Genomic DNA, 18,215 nt, shown 5'->3' with positions numbered 1-18,215 from the left:
TTCATTGCACATAGGAAGCACCATTAAGTCGTTCTAAAAACTTAACTAGACTGCCATCTTCCAAAAAGATAAGAATGTATGGAGAGAGATATGCAGGGGCGGAGTGGGACACAAAAATCCACCGGGACTATTCTGACTGCACCGGCCCACCACCGGCCCACAACGTGCCCAAAACTGGCCCAACCCATCCCCTCCACCTCCCATATATCAACTACACAAACAATTATTGTTAGATTTAGTGTTGATGTGTGGGTGACAGACGTGTATTTGTATATACATGTACATCTATGAAAATACGGTACAAATCGCGTCCCGTATTGGCTCAAATGTTATGCTAATTCGCAACAATGTGTCCTGTCAACTCACTCGCATCACTAGTTGACGGCTGGTTGAATAAATCCGTAATTCTTGTACATTTTGATGCACTCTCCTCCAGCATCCGCTTCTTTTTCAGTCTGGCTTTTTCGGCCCCTCCTTTCTCCTTTCTCTTATGTCCCTCCATCAGGTCTGCTTCACCTGCTCTCTCTCCCTGATAGCCGCTAATTTAACTCCCTACGTTGATAAAGGCAGAACGATATGCATTTCCCATGAGCCTCTGCTCGGCCATTGTAAATTAATTTATGAACAAAAACACAATTAAATCGCTGGGCAATTTATATTTGTGGTCATGAAAGTAGCGTCTGAATAAAAATAATGACATCAACATAGGAGGCTAAACAAAAATCAGTAGGCTAGATTAATGAAAGTGAGTTTAACACCCACCGTGAGTGAGATGAAGAGAGACAAAAAGTGCTATAAATAGTGGTTGGACCAATCCACTGTTTAACTCTTGGAGAAATTGGAGATTTTAACGCTACCAAGATTTGACAGACACGACAACTCAATGGGCTGCTCATACACTTGACACGGCTGCGAAGGCCGGCCTGCAGGCTGATTCATGTGAGTTCATTAGCCGACCGGCCCAGCGGGAAAAGTCCCGGTTCTCCCGATGGCCACTCCGCCCCTGGAGATATGTCTCAAAAGTATTCGTAAATGCAAGTACTATGATCCACAAATGTTCCACGATTTACAAATGTGTTTTGCGATCCACACAAACAAAATTCTTACTCGTGATTTGTAGTTGGCATTTACATAAATGTGCTCCATAAGAATGCAGCTTATGCATGTTCATTAAAAAGAATGTGACGGTCACGTGATGCTTTGCGAGTGAGCGGTCGCCTTTAATCGACCTCCCGTCTAACAGTTAAATATCTATCTTTTTGACCTATCAAACCATTACTTTCGAAGACATTTCGATATAACATTATGTCCGGAACAGATACCGCAACTTCTCAGCGACAAACAACGAGGAGCCGTCGTGCTGACACTAAAACAACCACTGCTAACTCAGGGATGGGTGAAGACGAACAGGAGGAAAACATGGCTAACGTCATTGCCGACATCGTGACATCTAAGATTAGCGCCCTCATGGACACTAAATTCGCCGAACTTCAGGCCAGTTTGAACACTCAAATAAGCCGCATAGACGACAACAGTAAGAGACTGAGTGAGGCTGAGAACCGTGTCTCAGAAAATGAAGATAGGACGAATTCCCTGGAGTCCAAAATTATCCTCCTAGAGAAAAAAGTTCATGACCTGACTACCCGGGCTGATGACATTGAAAACCGGAGTCGTAGAGACAACATTCGCATTATTGGACTGAAAGAGGGCACAGAGGGGAACCAGGCGGTTGAATTTTTTGAAAGATGGCTTTCTACTACGCTGGGGATACAGACCAAACGCGGGGTTATCAAGATCGACAGGGCACACAGGTCTCTTGGGGAACGCCGGCCAAAATATAACAGACCGGTTATCATCAAACTCCACAACTCCAGGGACAAACAAAGAATTCTCGCAGCGGCAAGAGAGAAGGGCGATATCATCCACGACAACAACAAGGTCCTGATTCGCCAGGACTTTTCTCAGTCGGTGAGGGAAGCACGACGTGAATTCAACTACATCTGCGAGGGGCTGCTGGAGAAGAAGATACGATTTCGGATGCAATACCCTGCCACGCTCTCCATCACAGTCCGCGGGAAAGAACACTCTTTCAAATCACCCACGGAGGCTGAAGAGTTCATAGGCAGGTGTGATTTCCCGACGACCACGAGAGATGGAATTGAAGAAACGGCTTGACGGCTGTGGTGAGATATAATTGTTATGGGAGTGCCTTCTTATAAGTTCATTGAACTTTCAAAAACATTGTGGCAGTCCTGAATGGCTGAGTATCTACATTCGTTCTAAGTAGACCCTTAATGGTTTGATTATGTGCACTACAATGACTGCTTTGACGGGAGGGGTGTGGAGGATTTTGCTTTGTTTTTTATCCTTCATAGGCAGAACAGTTGGGAAATGCTTCCTAATGTTGTTCTGGTCTTTCTAATGATTGGAGGCTTACCGTTTTGCTTCACTTGTCCCATTTTCTCTAAGATTGTCTTTTGTGTTGGGTGGGGCTTGTTCAATGTAGGGGCATGGCTCAGCATTTGGGGCTGGAGCCATATTGACAGCTTTAAGTATTGTGTTTTTTTTCTTATTTTCCCCCTTCTGTTTTACCCTCTTTATGTTTATGTCCTCAGTGTCTCACAGCGATTATCTAATATTTAAATATTCTTTTATCATGTTGTTGCATTTACAATTGATATTTAGTTATGAGTGACGTTAAAATAATCACACTCAATGTCAAAGGCATCAACAACGTTGTTAAGCGTCAGAAGATACTCTCCTTTTTTAAAAAAGAAAAATGTCAAATAGCCTTCGTCCAGGAAACCCACCTCTCAGAGTTAGAACATTTGAAATTACGAAGGAGCTGGGTGGGTCAGGTATTCTACTCCTCGTATAATTCCAAAAGTAGGGGGGTTGCTGTTCTCATACACCGCTCATTACCTTTTACCTTGGAAAAAAGCATATCTGACAAAGAGGGAAGGTATGTGCTCCTGTCTGGCTATCTATATGGTGACCTTATTGTTCTAGGATGTGTCTATGCTCCAAATAATTATGAAGCATCCTTCCTCCCAAAACTTCTTGCTGATTTGGCATCATTCTCCTCCCAAAATATGCTCATTGGTGGTGATTTAAATTGTGTGCTCAACTCAGAGTTGGACGTATCTTCTCCTCGCCTTACATCTTCTTCAAAGAGTAACAGTCTGCGTGAATTTCTAAAAGATTTGGATTTATATGATGCTTGGAGAATACTTCACCCCCTCGATAGGGATTACACATTTTTTTCATTCCCTCATCAGGTTCATTCCAGAATTGATTATTTCTTTTCCTCAAGACAATTATTGGCCAGAATAAAAGATTGCAAGATTGGTACTTAGTCTTTATCAGACCACTCACCTGTAGTCATAGTCATTTCCCCTCCATACAAAGACCCCTCCTGTTATCATTGGCGTCTGTCTCCGGTCATGCTTAACAGTCAACGCTTTATCGATTTCGTTACTGAGCAATTGCAGTTCTTTTTTGCCGAAAATAAAACCCCCGAGGTTAGCTCTTCAACCTTATGGGAAGCCTCAAAGGCCACCATACGTGGGGCCATTATATCCTATACCTCTGCACAGAAAAAGGAGGCCTTAAAGAGACAATTAGAACTAGAAGAGGCTTTGAGAGATATTGAAATTCAATTTAAGCGCACACCGAACAAATATCTAGCTAAAAAATTAGAAGCAGCTCGCTCGGCACTTAATCAAATATTAACCCAAAAAGCCGAAGCCCAAATATTTTTTGCTAAACATAGGCTTTTTGAGTCAGGCAACAAGCCAGGCCGTTTACTTGCCCGTCTGGCTCGTGGAAGGGTGGAACCTAATATTATTGCCTCTCTTCTAGATAAAAATGGAACTAGGCATTTTAAGTCAACTGAATTGAACAAACTCATGAGGTCATTTTATGAGGAGCTTTATAGCTCAGATTGCACTGCCTCATTGGAAAATAGACAACAATTTCTCGATAAGATACAATTCCCATCCCTATCAGAAGATCAAAAAAATATGTTATGTAGGCCTATTACTGAGGAGGAGGTATCAGACACTATCAAAACACTCCAAAGTGGGAAGGCACCGGGCCCGGACGGCCTTGGACCAGGCTATTATCAAACGTTTAGGAAAACACTAGTGGGCCCCCTTACAGACATGTATGTTGACAGTCTTGAGAAGGGTTGTCTTCCCCCGACTCTAAACTTAGCACACATTTCTGTTCTTCTGAAGAAGGGCAAACCAAATGATACATGTGGCTCTTACAGACCCATTAGCCTTATATCAGTTGACAGTAAACTGCTTTCAAAGCTCTTGGCAAAACGGCTCGAGGACTTGCTTCCAATTCTTATAAATCCGGATCAAACAGGTTTCATACATGGCCGCTACTCTTTAGGCAATGTTAGGAGACTTTTAAATATTATTCATTCCTCATTCCAAAATAAACAGAAAACACTAGCTATATCATTAGATGCCGACAAGGCGTTCGATCGTGTCGAATGGCCTTACTTGTTTGACATTATGGAAAGATTTGGCCTTGGTGGAAATTTCTTAAAATGGACCCAAACTATATATCAGGCACCCAGAGCCATCGTCATAACCAATGGTCGCCGCTCTGAACCTTTTCCAGTGGCTAGGGGTGTCCGACAAGGGTGCCCTCTTAGCCCTCTTCTTTTTGCCTTGGCCCTAGAGCCACTTGCTGAGGTCATACGGTTACATACTGAAATAAAAGGAGTATATTTGGGAGACATAGAACACAAAATTGCTCTTTATGCAGACGACATTCTTCTGTTTGTTTCATCTCCGGCGTTATCCATCCCTGCAATTATGAATACTTTTAATGAGTTCAGTTTCGTGTCAGGTTATAAAATTAACTTTAATAAGTCTGAAGCTATGCCACTAGGTCACATGGCCAAATCTGATGTACCAAACAATTTTCCTTTTAAATGGTCAAATTTTGGTTTCACATATCTTGGGATTAGAATCTCACCGACTCTGTTGGATCTCTGGAAGCTTAATTTTGCACCTATACTTTGTGCAGTCAAAAAAGACCTAGAACGGTGGCATAACCTTCCTATATCTCTGTTTGGACGTATTAGTCTCATCAAAATGAATGTACTCCCCCGGTTACTTTATCCTTTGCAGATGCTCCCTTTGTACTTAACAAAAAAGACTAATAGGGATTTGGAGAGGGCAGTGTCCAAGTTTATTTGGCAGGGTAAAAAACCTAGGTTACGTCTTAAGGTACTTCAACTTTCTACAGATATGGGTGGGCGTGCATTACCCAATTTAATTTTCTATAACTGGGCATGTCATGCTCGCCACCTTTGGTCCTGGTTACATGCCTTTATAGATGGGGAGTCTTGTGTTGACTCCTGGGCTTGTTGTCCATTTTCTCCTTGGAGTCTGGTTATGTGTAATCCAAACAATATTAACCCAGAGGTTAAACACAACCCTATAATTTATAATAGCATTAAAGTTTGGCGTGATATTTCAAAACACTTGGGGATACATGGGAAATCTTTACTGGCACCCATCACTCAGAATCCTGATTTTCCTCCAGGTATCAACTCCTCTGTGTTCATATCATGGCAAGATAAGCAAATCATTTTCCTTGGCCATTTATTTAAAGACAATATTCTTATGTCCTTTCAGGAACTACAGGATGCTTTTGATATTCCTAGATCCAATTTCTTTGGCTACTTGCAAATAAGACATTTCCTTTTTTCCTTGCCTAACTTTCCTCCTACCATTTCTCTCTTTCATAATCCAGAAAACTTCCTTCTTAACCGTAAAAATCTTAAACAGTTCATTTCGGGTTTTTATTCCCTACTGCTTTCTTGTGGCACATTTGAGCTACCCAACATCTCTCAAAAATGGGAGGGTGATTTAGGGACCAAATTTATTGAAGATGACTGGCTGGAGGCCATTGCTTCCATCAGGTCAGCGGCTACCAGTAATAGACTAAGGGAAACTCAGTTTAAAATACTGCACAGGTTACACATTACTCCGGTCATATTACACAAAATAGACCGCTCAATTTCCCCCCTCTGCACCAAGTGCAACTCTGAAAGAGGGACCTATTTTCACTATTTCTGGGATTGTAAATATACGTCAAGATTCTGGACCCAAGTGGCCAAAATAATTAGTGAAGTTATTGAAGTTAAGGTTAAAAAAGACCCTAGCGTCTTTCTGGTTGGGTTACCCTCTAAGGTACTACAGCTCCCAGCACCAAGATACACATTACTTGAGAAACTCCTCATTTCTGCACGCAAATGCATATTGCTGAACTGGATTAAAGAACACCCACCTACAGTCACACAATGGTACAAAGAAATCTTCAGTATTTTGCCACATGAAAGATTGATGGCTTTGGCCAAGGGGAAAGAAGGTATGTTTAACAAAATTTGGTCCCCCTTCATAAACTATCTTCCAGAAGATCTGAGTTCTCTTCTCTTAAGAGGGGAGTTGAGTGAGTTCTGGTCACAGACCAGGCCTAGATCTCCCTCATAACCCGATCACAAGTTGCCTGTATGTGTTTATGATAACAATGTGCTCCTGTGTTGTTGCTGTGGACACACCCCCTTTTCTTTTCTTTTCTTTTTCTTTCTCGTATTATTTATCTTTATGTCTATTTATTTGTGATCTGTTTCTTGTTGTTGATTTTGTATTTCATTTCATTACTCTGTTTTATTTAATGTGCTTTGTATTTTCTGTTTGGGGGGGTGGGGGGAATGGGGATGTTTTGTGTGATAAAAAAACAATAAACAGTATGTTATAAAAAAAAAAAAGAATGTGACATCATCCACTTACATTAGTGTCTGCAGTCTGCAGTGGGAATCCTCCAGTAAAGCACACAGCTGAGTCACTCCCAAGGCTCCTAGCATGAGCTCACTCAGATCCAGCTCAGTCATGAGTAAGGGGTTTGAACCCACAGCTGAAGCCACAGCAGCACAGGCTTCCTCAGCAGCACTCCCCTTCAGGAACCTATACAAATAGAAACACAAAACATCATCACTGGTGCTTAAATAAAAAATCACACAAAAGCATTAAAACTTCTACCAAGGCAGCCTTTTACAGAAATGAAAAAAGCAAACTGATCAGTCACAGTGATATTCTCATGGGAAAGGACGCACTGCTTCCCACTAGTATAGTCTATTAATTCAATAATTGGCCTGCTGAAGTAGCTTGAAATCTTGCGGCTCAGTTTTCACTACAAGAGCTGAGTTCATCCTGTCACTTTCAATATAATGTTCATCTATGGTTATTAGTGATGCCCCTTAATCAACAGCTTAACATATGAGGTGTGGCTATTGTATAGAGACTAATGCTTTAAGAAAATTATAATGAAGACTGTTTATAGTCATAGAACTTGTATATATTTGAAATAAAAGTCTCATTATGACTTTTTATTAATTTGAAAACTCTATAATGTTTATCTATGGTAATTAATTATGCCCCTAGGTCAACAGCTTAAAATATGAGTTGCAGTCCTAAAACTCGTATACACAGTCTCATTATTTTTGTATGTATTTGAAACTCTTTGTCATATTCAAGGGTCGGTAATGGGACCACTTCTTTTTGCATTCTACACTACCTCGCTTGGCCCTATCATCCGCTCGCATGGTTTTTCCTACCACTGTTATGCCGATGATACTCAACTGGTGCTGTCTTTCCCTCCTGAGGACAACACTGTTCCAGCACGGATCTCGGACTGTCTTGCTGATATATCCACATGGATGAAAAACCACCACCTTCAGCTGAACCTGGCCAAAACAGAACTGATGGTCTTCCCAGCCAAACAGTTCATCCACCACAACATCAATATCAACACTGACTCTTTATCTCTTGCTCCATCCAAAACAGCAAGAAACCTCGGGGTCATTATTGATGACCAACTAACCTTCACAGCCCACATCGCCTCTGTTGCCAGGTCATGCCGCTTTACGCTATACAACATCCGCAATATCAGGCCGTACCTAACCCAGTATGCCACCCAGCTACTGGTGCAAACCTTGGCGAGTTCCCGCCTTGACTACTGCAACGCCCTCCTAATGGGCCTGCCGGCTTGCATGGTAAAACCACTACAGATGATCCAGAATGCGGCAGCGTGTCTGGTGTTCAACCAACCAAAGAGAGCACATGTCACCCCGCTACTCATTGAGCTCCACTGGCTGCCGGTAGCTGCTCGCATCAAGTTCAAGACACTTATGCTTGCCTACAAAGTGCTTACTGGTTCTGCTCCCACGTACCTAAATGCTCTTGTAAGGGCAAATGTTACACCCAGGACGCTGTGCTCATCCAGTGAGCGTCGCCTGGCACTGCCGCCTGTGCAAGCACGGCAATCCAGACTATTCTCAGTTGTAGTTCCACGTTGGTGGAACGACCTGCCTAGCACTACCAGAGCAGGGGCGTCCCTCTCTACCTTCAAGAAGCTCTTGAAGACCCAACTCTTCAGAGAGCACCTCCCTTCCTAACTGGCACCTTGGCTTAACTTGCACTTAAGCAGTGACAGTCCCACACTTCCTTTTCTTTTTCCTTCTATGTTGTTTTCTATTTCTTGAAAAAAATAAAAAAAAAAGTATTTATTGTTACATCAGGTTTTATTGCTCTTGGCTTGATTGTTCTCTCCCTTGTATGTCGCTTTGGACAAAAGCGTCTGCTAAATGACTAAATGTAATATTATTGGTCTTGATATACATTTACCTGAGATTTTTCAGTTTACATTGCGGGTCCTCCTTTAGGTCTAAAAGAGGTTTGACTCCTGATTCCCCTGGATCATTTCCTCTGAGATCCAGCTCTCTGAGATGATTGGGATTTATCCTCAAGGCTGAAGCCAGACTAGCATAGCCCTCCTCTGTGATACTGCAGTCTGAGAGTCTACAGTGATAATATAGTCATAATTCAGTCAAGGCAAACACAACAAGACATTTGCAGTTTATTTGAAGTATATAAAGTCAAAGATTATTTTTGTAGATTATTGAGGGGATCACTAGTTGACAGAGCATTTTAAAGGTTGAAAATAATGAACATTGAGGTGGTATTTCCACCCAGAATGCAGTACTAAATGTATGGTGCTATAGTCAAGGTGTGTTTATGGTCTGAGCCGCCTGGACTCAGATGGGTGAACTCAGGAATGTCACCAGAATAACTTTTTAATTAAAAGGGCAAAATAAAACAAAACCAAGATACAGAGTGTTTAATACAGGAAAAGACAAGCTGTGGGTTACAAACAAAACTGTGTATTATGTGAATGACTAGTGACCCTTGTGAAGAGCACGATAAGTCACTGTCAGTCAAATTCAATAATATCGACTCAGTATTTGGTCTTGTGATACTCACTCTAGTTTCTCCAGTTTACAGTTGGGATCCTCCAGAAGAGAAGAAAGATGCTTCACTCCTGAGTCTCCTGCTTTATTCCCATTCAGCCTTAGGTCTCTCATGTGTGAGGCGTTTGATCTCAGTGCTGATGCAAGAGAACTGAAACCCTCTTCTGTAATACTGCAGTCTGACAGGCTGTAGAGAAAAAAGGGAGATATTATAATAAAAAATAAATGCAGAGATTTCAGTGTATTTTTATCTTCATGTAGCGCCCCTTTGCTGTCCTGGCAATAGATAGCAGCTAGCCTGAGTTCTTTCAATAAAGTGTTGTCTTTAACTAGTGTAAATGTGTGTTTACTTTGTCTTTACACTATGGGTGTTCATTACTATATAGCAAGACTATGATGACTTATAGACAATAACTCACCTATAAATGTATAGTTTTTTACTTAACTTACTGTATTTTCATCACACAATACACCAAGATAAGTGTTCACCTTTTCAAACAAGAGTTATGGCTATTTAATACACTTCAGGCTAATGCAAATAACCATTCAAATGCAACACAGTGTGACGGTCGTGGTGCGACCGCACATTAACTCACACTTCTCCCCCTCTTTGCAACCACTAGCGCACCCAAACTGACATGGTTTGCACACACACGCACACACAAACACTCATACCACTGATTGCAATTGGATCCACCTGATGGAAATTGCTTATTGTCTAGACTGGCAGAACAAATGGTACAACAAATGATATGTGGTTGGTTTTTACAAACCTTGAGACATTATTTATTACAAAGCTATCTCTTTGTTTTATGATGGTGAGGAAAGGCTATGTTTGTGTCTCGGGGTCTGTGTTGGCATTTTGTATTGATTGATTGATTTTTGTCCTCTACCCCATTTAGAGGCTGAGTAGTTCTTCCGGGTATTTTGAACCCCATTAAAACATTCTATTTGAACCCTCACTCTGTCTCTGAGCTTTTCGGGCCAAACCCACATTTTCAACGGCAACCGAGGCACGGTCCGTCACACACAGATAAACAATTTACTTAGAAAAATATATTTACATATGCACAAAAGTATTAACTTAAAAAAGAATTGTTCTTGACAGTTCAATTACCACTTCACTTCAATGTGGTAATAGTTCAATGCCACTAGTGACCACAAACCTGAGCTGCCAACTCTCCCGTTTTCCGATCCATCTTCCACCGCCCTCCCGTTTTGTCATTTCTCCCGGTAAGCTCCCGTATTTTTTGAGGTACAAATGTATTTTTGTAATAATCAAATCAAAATGTCTGTCAATGTTCTTAAGTTGACAGATCATGTTTGAAACGCAATCATGAGAGGCAACGCAAGCGTCAGCAAATTAAATTGCCTTCAATGCAAAGACGACAACACAGGCTTTAGCCTATCAGATCACGTATATGGACACTTCTCAAAATCCCGAAGCTCAAAACAAAAAAGAAAGATGGCGGACCAAACTCCGTAGATGGTCGTATTTGTACCTAAAAGTTGTTTGTTTGACTTTGTTTTGCTTATATTTTTTGAAAGTTACCGAGAAATAGACACTGTAAAATGTGAAGACCCCATTATTGTAACTGAAAAAAACGTCTGAGAGGATTTCCAAGGTGTCTGAGCAACCTATCATTTACTTTGAATGGGGATCCATCATCCTTGACGGATCAACGCATTCCTAGGCAAGTTTTTCTTCCGGGACAACGTTGTACTTTGACCGGTTGAGCTTTGTAAAAGACCATAAGGATTGAACCAAAGCGGACTGGAGGGTCTTCTAATTTCATCTTTCGTCCAATTTTCAGCTTTGCCCAACACATGGTCGTCTGATGGTTAGACGGAGACCTGGAGAGGCCTACAAGCCACAGAGTCTTGCACCTACTGTGAAATTGGACTCATCAGAGAAGACGAACTTAGAAGACCCTCCAGTCCGCTTTGGTTCAATCCTTATGGTCTTTTACAAACCTCAGCCAGGCAAAGTACAACGTTGTCCCGGAAGAAAAACTTGCTTCCTTTTGCTCTGACAATGTTCCCCAACTCTGAGAAGTGTTTTTTCCAGCAGGGCAATGCTCCATGCCACACAGCCAGGCCAGTAAAGGTGTGGATGGAGTACCACCAGATCAGGACCTTGTCATGGCCAGCCCAATTTCGAGACCTGAATCCCATAAAAAACCTCTGAAATGTGATCCAAGAGGAAGATGGATGGTCACAAGCCATGAAAACAGATCACAACAAAAAACAAATTAAATTACTACTTGTAATTTAGTACCACAACATCAAATGTGTTTCCTGTTTGCCGAGTGGATGCATGTACGGCCCCGGCAAACAGATCACAACAAAAAACAAAATGCTCAATGCCAGAAAAACTAAACATATCTAAGTACCGCAATATGCAACAGGCAAACCGACACACAGGTGACATGTCCCTGGTTGGTGAAATTATTCATCTGTGTGTTTGTTTGTGCTGATTCCCGACTGACAGACCTGCAGACTGATTCGTTATTTCCTGTTTGTTAGATGGATCAGGAGGAGCCTCCTGGGCCTGATCACTCCCCTCCTCCTCCTGCGGCAATGTGCCGAAATGCACCCTCAGCAAACAATCTACGTTATTCATTCTTATCCATTCATTAAAAAACTCTTTCAAAATTGTGTATAATCTACCGATAGCGAACTCTTCTGTAAGTCTCCTGTAACTCCTGATCTCACTCTCACTGTATGTTTTTTTTTTTGCTTAGTCTCGGGGTAGAGTTCTCGCGGGTTTCCCATTATCCCAGTCTACATTACGTAGAATACGTAGATTACGCAGTTAACGTCTAGGGGCAAATTTGAAATTGCCCCTAGCCTCAATGTTAACTTTGGCCGCTGTGGTTCGCGCTCATTGGTGTTTCTATGGTAACTGTGGGGCAGCGTGGGTCTTTGCCCCTCCGGAAACAGGAAACGGAAATATAGACATAACGTTCATTCATGCCTATGGCAAGCACACAGGCAGTAGAACACACGAATCAAATTACTCCAAAACAAGAATATAATGCTTGTGAGTCAAGTTTATTCACACAAATATGTACGCTACTTTGCATATAAAAATATATATATAGTTTGCCACGAAGTAGGAATGGATTGAGCCTTCTGCTCAACAGCGCCATCTCGTGGGTCTGGTGGGGCACTGCCCCACCTGCCCCCTAATGTAGAAACGCCACTGCATATTACACAGGTCTAACATACTCACTAACATTAATAACAGTTCAACTAAACTTCGTTTAGAGTAGCCAGACATACAGCTAACATCTCCACATATTAACTAACACTAACATATTAGCTGCTTACTAAACTAACGTCTTTACAGTACAGAATTCTCGCGTACATTTATACAACAGGAAAAAAAAACAGACTTACGGTTAGTCAGTGACGCACAAACATGTCTGGCCTTTCTAACATACAACGACACAGTCTGTAACATGCAGTCCTCAAACACAATGGATATTAGCCTGTTAGCAGAGGGAAAACGTATGCTAGACCTCATGGCATATGACAAACAAGATACATGCATTAAATATCACATCGTATCACATGTTGCAGTTCACAATCTTTTGAGTATATACACCGTTATGTCATCATTATACCATAGCTTTGTGGGTTTACCACTTATAAATACGTTTAGTATAGCACACGTACCTCTTTTCAGATCAGCAGCAATTTCAAACTGAAGTCTTAAAGGAGATGCCAGTTTAACCACATTGCTTAAAGGGGAAATACAAGGTCAGCGCGTTTAAATAACAAGATTAAGTACGTGAAATTGCATTGCCCCTTTAAAAAACATGGTTAAATTTGCATCTCCTTTAAGACTTCAGTTTGAAATTGCTGCTGATCTGAAAAGAGGTACCTGTGCTATATGTACTATAAAGACGTTAGTTTAGTAAGCAGCTAATATGTTAGTGTTAGTTAATATGTGGGGATGTTAGCTGTATGTCTGGCTACTCTAAACGAAGTTTAGTTGAACTGTTATTAATGTTAGTGAGTATGTTAGACCTGTGTAATATGTATAAGCTTTCTTGTATTATTATTTGTAACATAAGTGAGTTTTCTATTCCTGCCATAAGGTTGCACGTTTATGGCATTATAGTTGTAATTGTAGGTTAATAAAACCAATTTAAATGACCAGTAGATGGCAGTATAATGACATAGTAATCACCACTATTTACTGTTATTACCTCCGCCAAGGAGGTTATGTTTTCGCCCCTGTATGTTTGTTTGTCAGCAGGATTACGCAGAAACGCATGGACCGATTTCCATCAAACTTTGTGGGGAGATTGGGTAATAAAATGGCAATAATTGATTACATTTTCAGATGTCAAGATCAAAGGTCAAGGTCACAAGGCAGAGGTTTGCATTCTCTGAATGCTCCCATTCTTTTTTGCCTATTTGCTCTGTGTCTGAGCTATGTATATATTAAGCCTTTATGTTAACGTTATTTATGCATACTAATGTATAATTTGTACTTTATTTCCTTTTGATAGACCACAAACACAAACACAAATACAAAGATCATTGAATTCACTGAATATGCCTGAGTCCTGTGTATTGCTGTGATGCCTACAATAGCTACATAAACCCCCTAAAGACTGCATTCCGACTCCAGAGGTGTTCTTACAGACACACCAGGGTGACACCACCATATCTGCATCAGAACCTACAGTTCTTTACTCACACAGTTTAGTCATTTTTACATTGTACGTTAATGTGTTCAGTGTAAGGAGCTCCACTTTGCTGGAACAAGACATCAGAACTTCAGTGCGTGGCCATTTCTTGCCCAGCAAACAGACTCACACAGAACGCAACGCAGGACTTGTTACAATGGTGCCATGATCCGGATAAAATGATTGCCTTTTTGGCTCTGGTCACCGGCTCAATTTCTTTCCAAATGTTTTATTGATGTCTGCGTAAAGCTTTTATGTCTAAATATAAGCATTACTTGAACTCAACAGTTTCTTTATTTTAAGTGATGATTTTCAACTTGTGTGAAATATTTAGTTTTTAAATAAATATTTGTACGTTTTCATCACTTTGGCATTTCTTTCCCTTTTCTTAAAATAATACTACTTTTACTTGTGTCTCTTTGGTATCTGCTAGCTTTTGCCACTCATTAATAAATGCCTTGTAAAGCATAGCAAGTCTTCACTTTAGATGGGCTCACACATTGTAGTCAACTAATCAGTAGTAACGCATGAGCAGGGTTTTTCCTGCATAGAGAAAATGTTGGCGCGCGCCTAAGCCGTTTTCCCGAACGCCTATGAAAAATCCCGAGCGCCTAAAGGCAAAAAAAAAAATCAGATCCCGCCTCCTACCCCCTCAGCCAATCATTGAACAGAGGCTTCTCCAAGTTTGCCAGACGTTAGTCACTTTAATTTGATTTTTTTTGGTATAAAGCAGCTAGCAAGCAGTTGCCTACATTATCTTAAAAAAACAATACTTTGATAGTAGGCTTTAAGTTTTATTTAAGCAGTGTGTGCGTGAACCTATATATCCTATGTGTGATGGTAAGACTAATATTAATGCCATATATACAATAACTGATATATGAGAGCTATCCAAAGACTGGTGGCTGCCGATTTAGCAGACAACCTACCTTACTCTGTACGTTTAGATGCTTTACAGGTAGCTGTAAGCCATTAGATGCCTGGGAAATATTTAGTATCTGGGCCATTCTACCGAATTGGTGCAAAGTCAAGTCGGAAATATTTTGATTTTTTTTATGTTTTATTCCCAAAACTTTGTCCGTATGTATATTGTACCATATCTAAAGTACACTTATCTAGTAAAAGAACAGTCAATTTTTATATTGTATTTTCAGAATGTGTTGGAATGTTTTTCCTCTTCCAAAAATTGTCACTACCGAAACATCACATTTACTATAGTAAAAAAGTATTATTATTGACCTGTTCAGATTGTGTTTCCTTCCCTTCTCTGAAGAGTATTTTTACAAATATTTCTTGAAGGTTTTTACAATGAAATCCATAAAAATGTTTTTTTTACCAAATTTTCAAGTTCAATTTATACAATTCATCAAAATCTAAGTGCAATATTTCTTTGTACAATGCAAAATACTGATCATATTGATTCCAGAGTTGTTCATTGATGAAATTGAACATACATTAATCCAATCAGTATCATAACAATTTAGTTGATTACTCAATATACTTAATTTTTTACAAAACATCCTGTGTTTCGGTAGTGCTGCACTGTTTCGGTAGTGACATCCAGTGTTTCGGTAGTGACTGCACTGTTGGATGGATGTTCATTTCTCTCCCAAAATCTTCCAAAAGGTGCTCTGGGCCGCCCTTTAGTCCACACAACACATTTATTTAAATATTATGGGATTGAACTACTTACCATTTCATTTTGTCACTACTGAAATCATCAGGTCACTACCATATGTTTCGGTAGTGACTGTTTCGGTAGTGACAATTCTAGCTAACTTTAAGCATAAATAAAGAATTCTAACAAGCACACGGCATGCAAACACATCTTTGAAGAGGTGAACACACATACAAATATAAGATTTTCCATGAAACCCCAAAAGGTTTACTTAATTGAAAAAAACATGCGTTTCGGTAGTGACAATTCTTAAGGTTACACGTCGATTTTCAGACTTTGGAACACATTTATATAAAAACTATGGGATTTAGCTACTTACCATTCAACCATGAGGGTCAGAGATGCAGTGTCACTGCATGGTCAAAAATGCAGAGTCGTGGCTAAAACACAGGCTCAGCCAATGGACTAAAACTCTTGTGTTTCGGTAGTGACATGAAAACTAGGGACATGATTTTTTGAGTATAGAAAATTGATTTAAAAATTAAACCCACAATAAATCTAAATATTCCAAGTTCTGTTTCAACCCAATCATAAAGATATTTGAAATGAAATCATTGAAAAAAATCTAAAAAAATTGAAAAGTGTTATTTAAAGGCATTGAAATTTAGATGTCAGGGTTGGGGACAGCTACTTCCCAATAGAAAGTACCCTATAAATGATGATTTTGTATATATTTAGCTTATCACTATCTCATGTAATGCATTGGGTTTATATAGACCATAACATTTTCTAATTAAATATCTATGCCTAAATACCTAATTGTTTTGTAAATAGTTTTTATTGTTGAGGGACTGCATATTACACGAATTCGGTAGAATGGCCCATCTATAAATAACAGCTCACCTTTATCTTTTTAACCAGATTTGTAAACAGGTCGCGATCAACAGGCTCAATAGGTACAATAGGCTACCTTGGTTTAAAATCGAATTACGGTAGAGTCATGCTAGCATTGCGCTAAATAATGAGGCAGCTAACATTAATAAGTGGTGTTTACATAAAGTCACTTATTGTATATGTAAGGGATAATGTATAGAACGCAGGTCATTGTCGGGAAAATAAGCCCCGACAGGGCGAACAGCACCCCGACGCGAAGCTGTTAGTTGTTTTAAGCAGATTTGTGAGCAATTCATCACGAATGCAATGCACGTCAGCGAATATGTTCTGAATAGTATGTTTCAAGTAGGCTACAGCCGAACTCTCGTTCTGTTTTGATCAATAGTAATCGAGTTGATCAATCTATACGCAACTGTGAGGTGCGCGAATGGACAGAGCCAATCACTAAATTACTCAACCTGCGGATGCATCAGTCGGCGGTTTCAATATTCATGGCTTTCAATGTATTAAAATATCTGCTATGTTGAGAACTTACACAGGTGTAGGCTATTACTTGATTTGTCTACGCGTTTAAACGAGTACCAGTAGAACGCGGGGCCTGGGGAAGGCAGACAACAGCATTGGTTTTGAAAGCTCAACTCGTTTGTGTTGCATCTCGAATATAATAATATTAATATTATTATTGATAAACCGGTGCGGTTGAAAACTGTTGTTCCACTGCGAGGGCCAGCCCGACGTACACGAATACACCTGTACAAATGCACATTAAATGTCCACTCAAAATACTGTCAAAAGTTTGATTATTGATTTCCAACGCAGCCTCCATTGGTGAAAATAATGGTATGTAGGTTTGTATAATAAACATGAATAGTAATAATAGATAAACTTGACTTTCATAATTCGTGTGTTCCATTTATGACCACTGGTTAGTTCTATTGATAATCAGTAGTTTGCGGGGTAAACCTTGATGTTGAATCTTTGAACCATACATGAGAGCACCATGGGGCTTGGACTATTGTCAATATATTAGGCTATCTATTTTAATTTAAAGTGGAAGCAAAATGATAGCCTCCATTATTTATGAAAGGAAAAAAAAAAAAAAAAAACATTGATTTCTGCTGATTTTTGAGCCATTTTGACCCAGGAAAAACCCTGATGAGTTCATCATGAAGTGTTGTTAAGTGCTTGTTAAAGATGCAGTAACACTAACTATCCGTAGGCATATTTCTTAAGGCATGTCCAAATAGAATAATACATTTTTGTGTCCAGGTTCTGTTTAAAACTCATTTAGAAATGCTTTGCAAAGCATAGCAAGTCCTCACTTTAGATGGGCTCACACCATGTAGTCAACTAATCAGTAGTAACGCATGAGTTCATCATGAATTGAAGTGTTGTTAAGTGCTTGTTAAAGATGCATTAACACTAATTATCTGTAGGCATATTTCTGAAGGCATGTCCAAATAGAATAATACATGTTTGTGTCCAGGTGATGTTTGCAACTCATTTTTAAATGCTTTGTAAAGCATAGAAAGTGCTCACTTTAGATGGGCTCACATAATATACTTTACTAACCAGCAGTAACTCCTGAATTAATCATGGATAACCTAATTGGTAAGTATTTGTAACATATGTATCAACACCCCAGCTATGAGTTGAGGCCTATTTC

The sequence above is a fragment of the Sprattus sprattus genome, assembly GCF_963457725.1.
Source record: "Sprattus sprattus genome assembly, chromosome: 20".
Classification (NCBI taxonomy): Eukaryota; Metazoa; Chordata; class Actinopteri; order Clupeiformes; family Clupeidae; genus Sprattus; species Sprattus sprattus.
The sequence above is the reverse complement of the archived record's forward strand: the minus strand, read 5'-3'. Positions refer to the sequence as shown.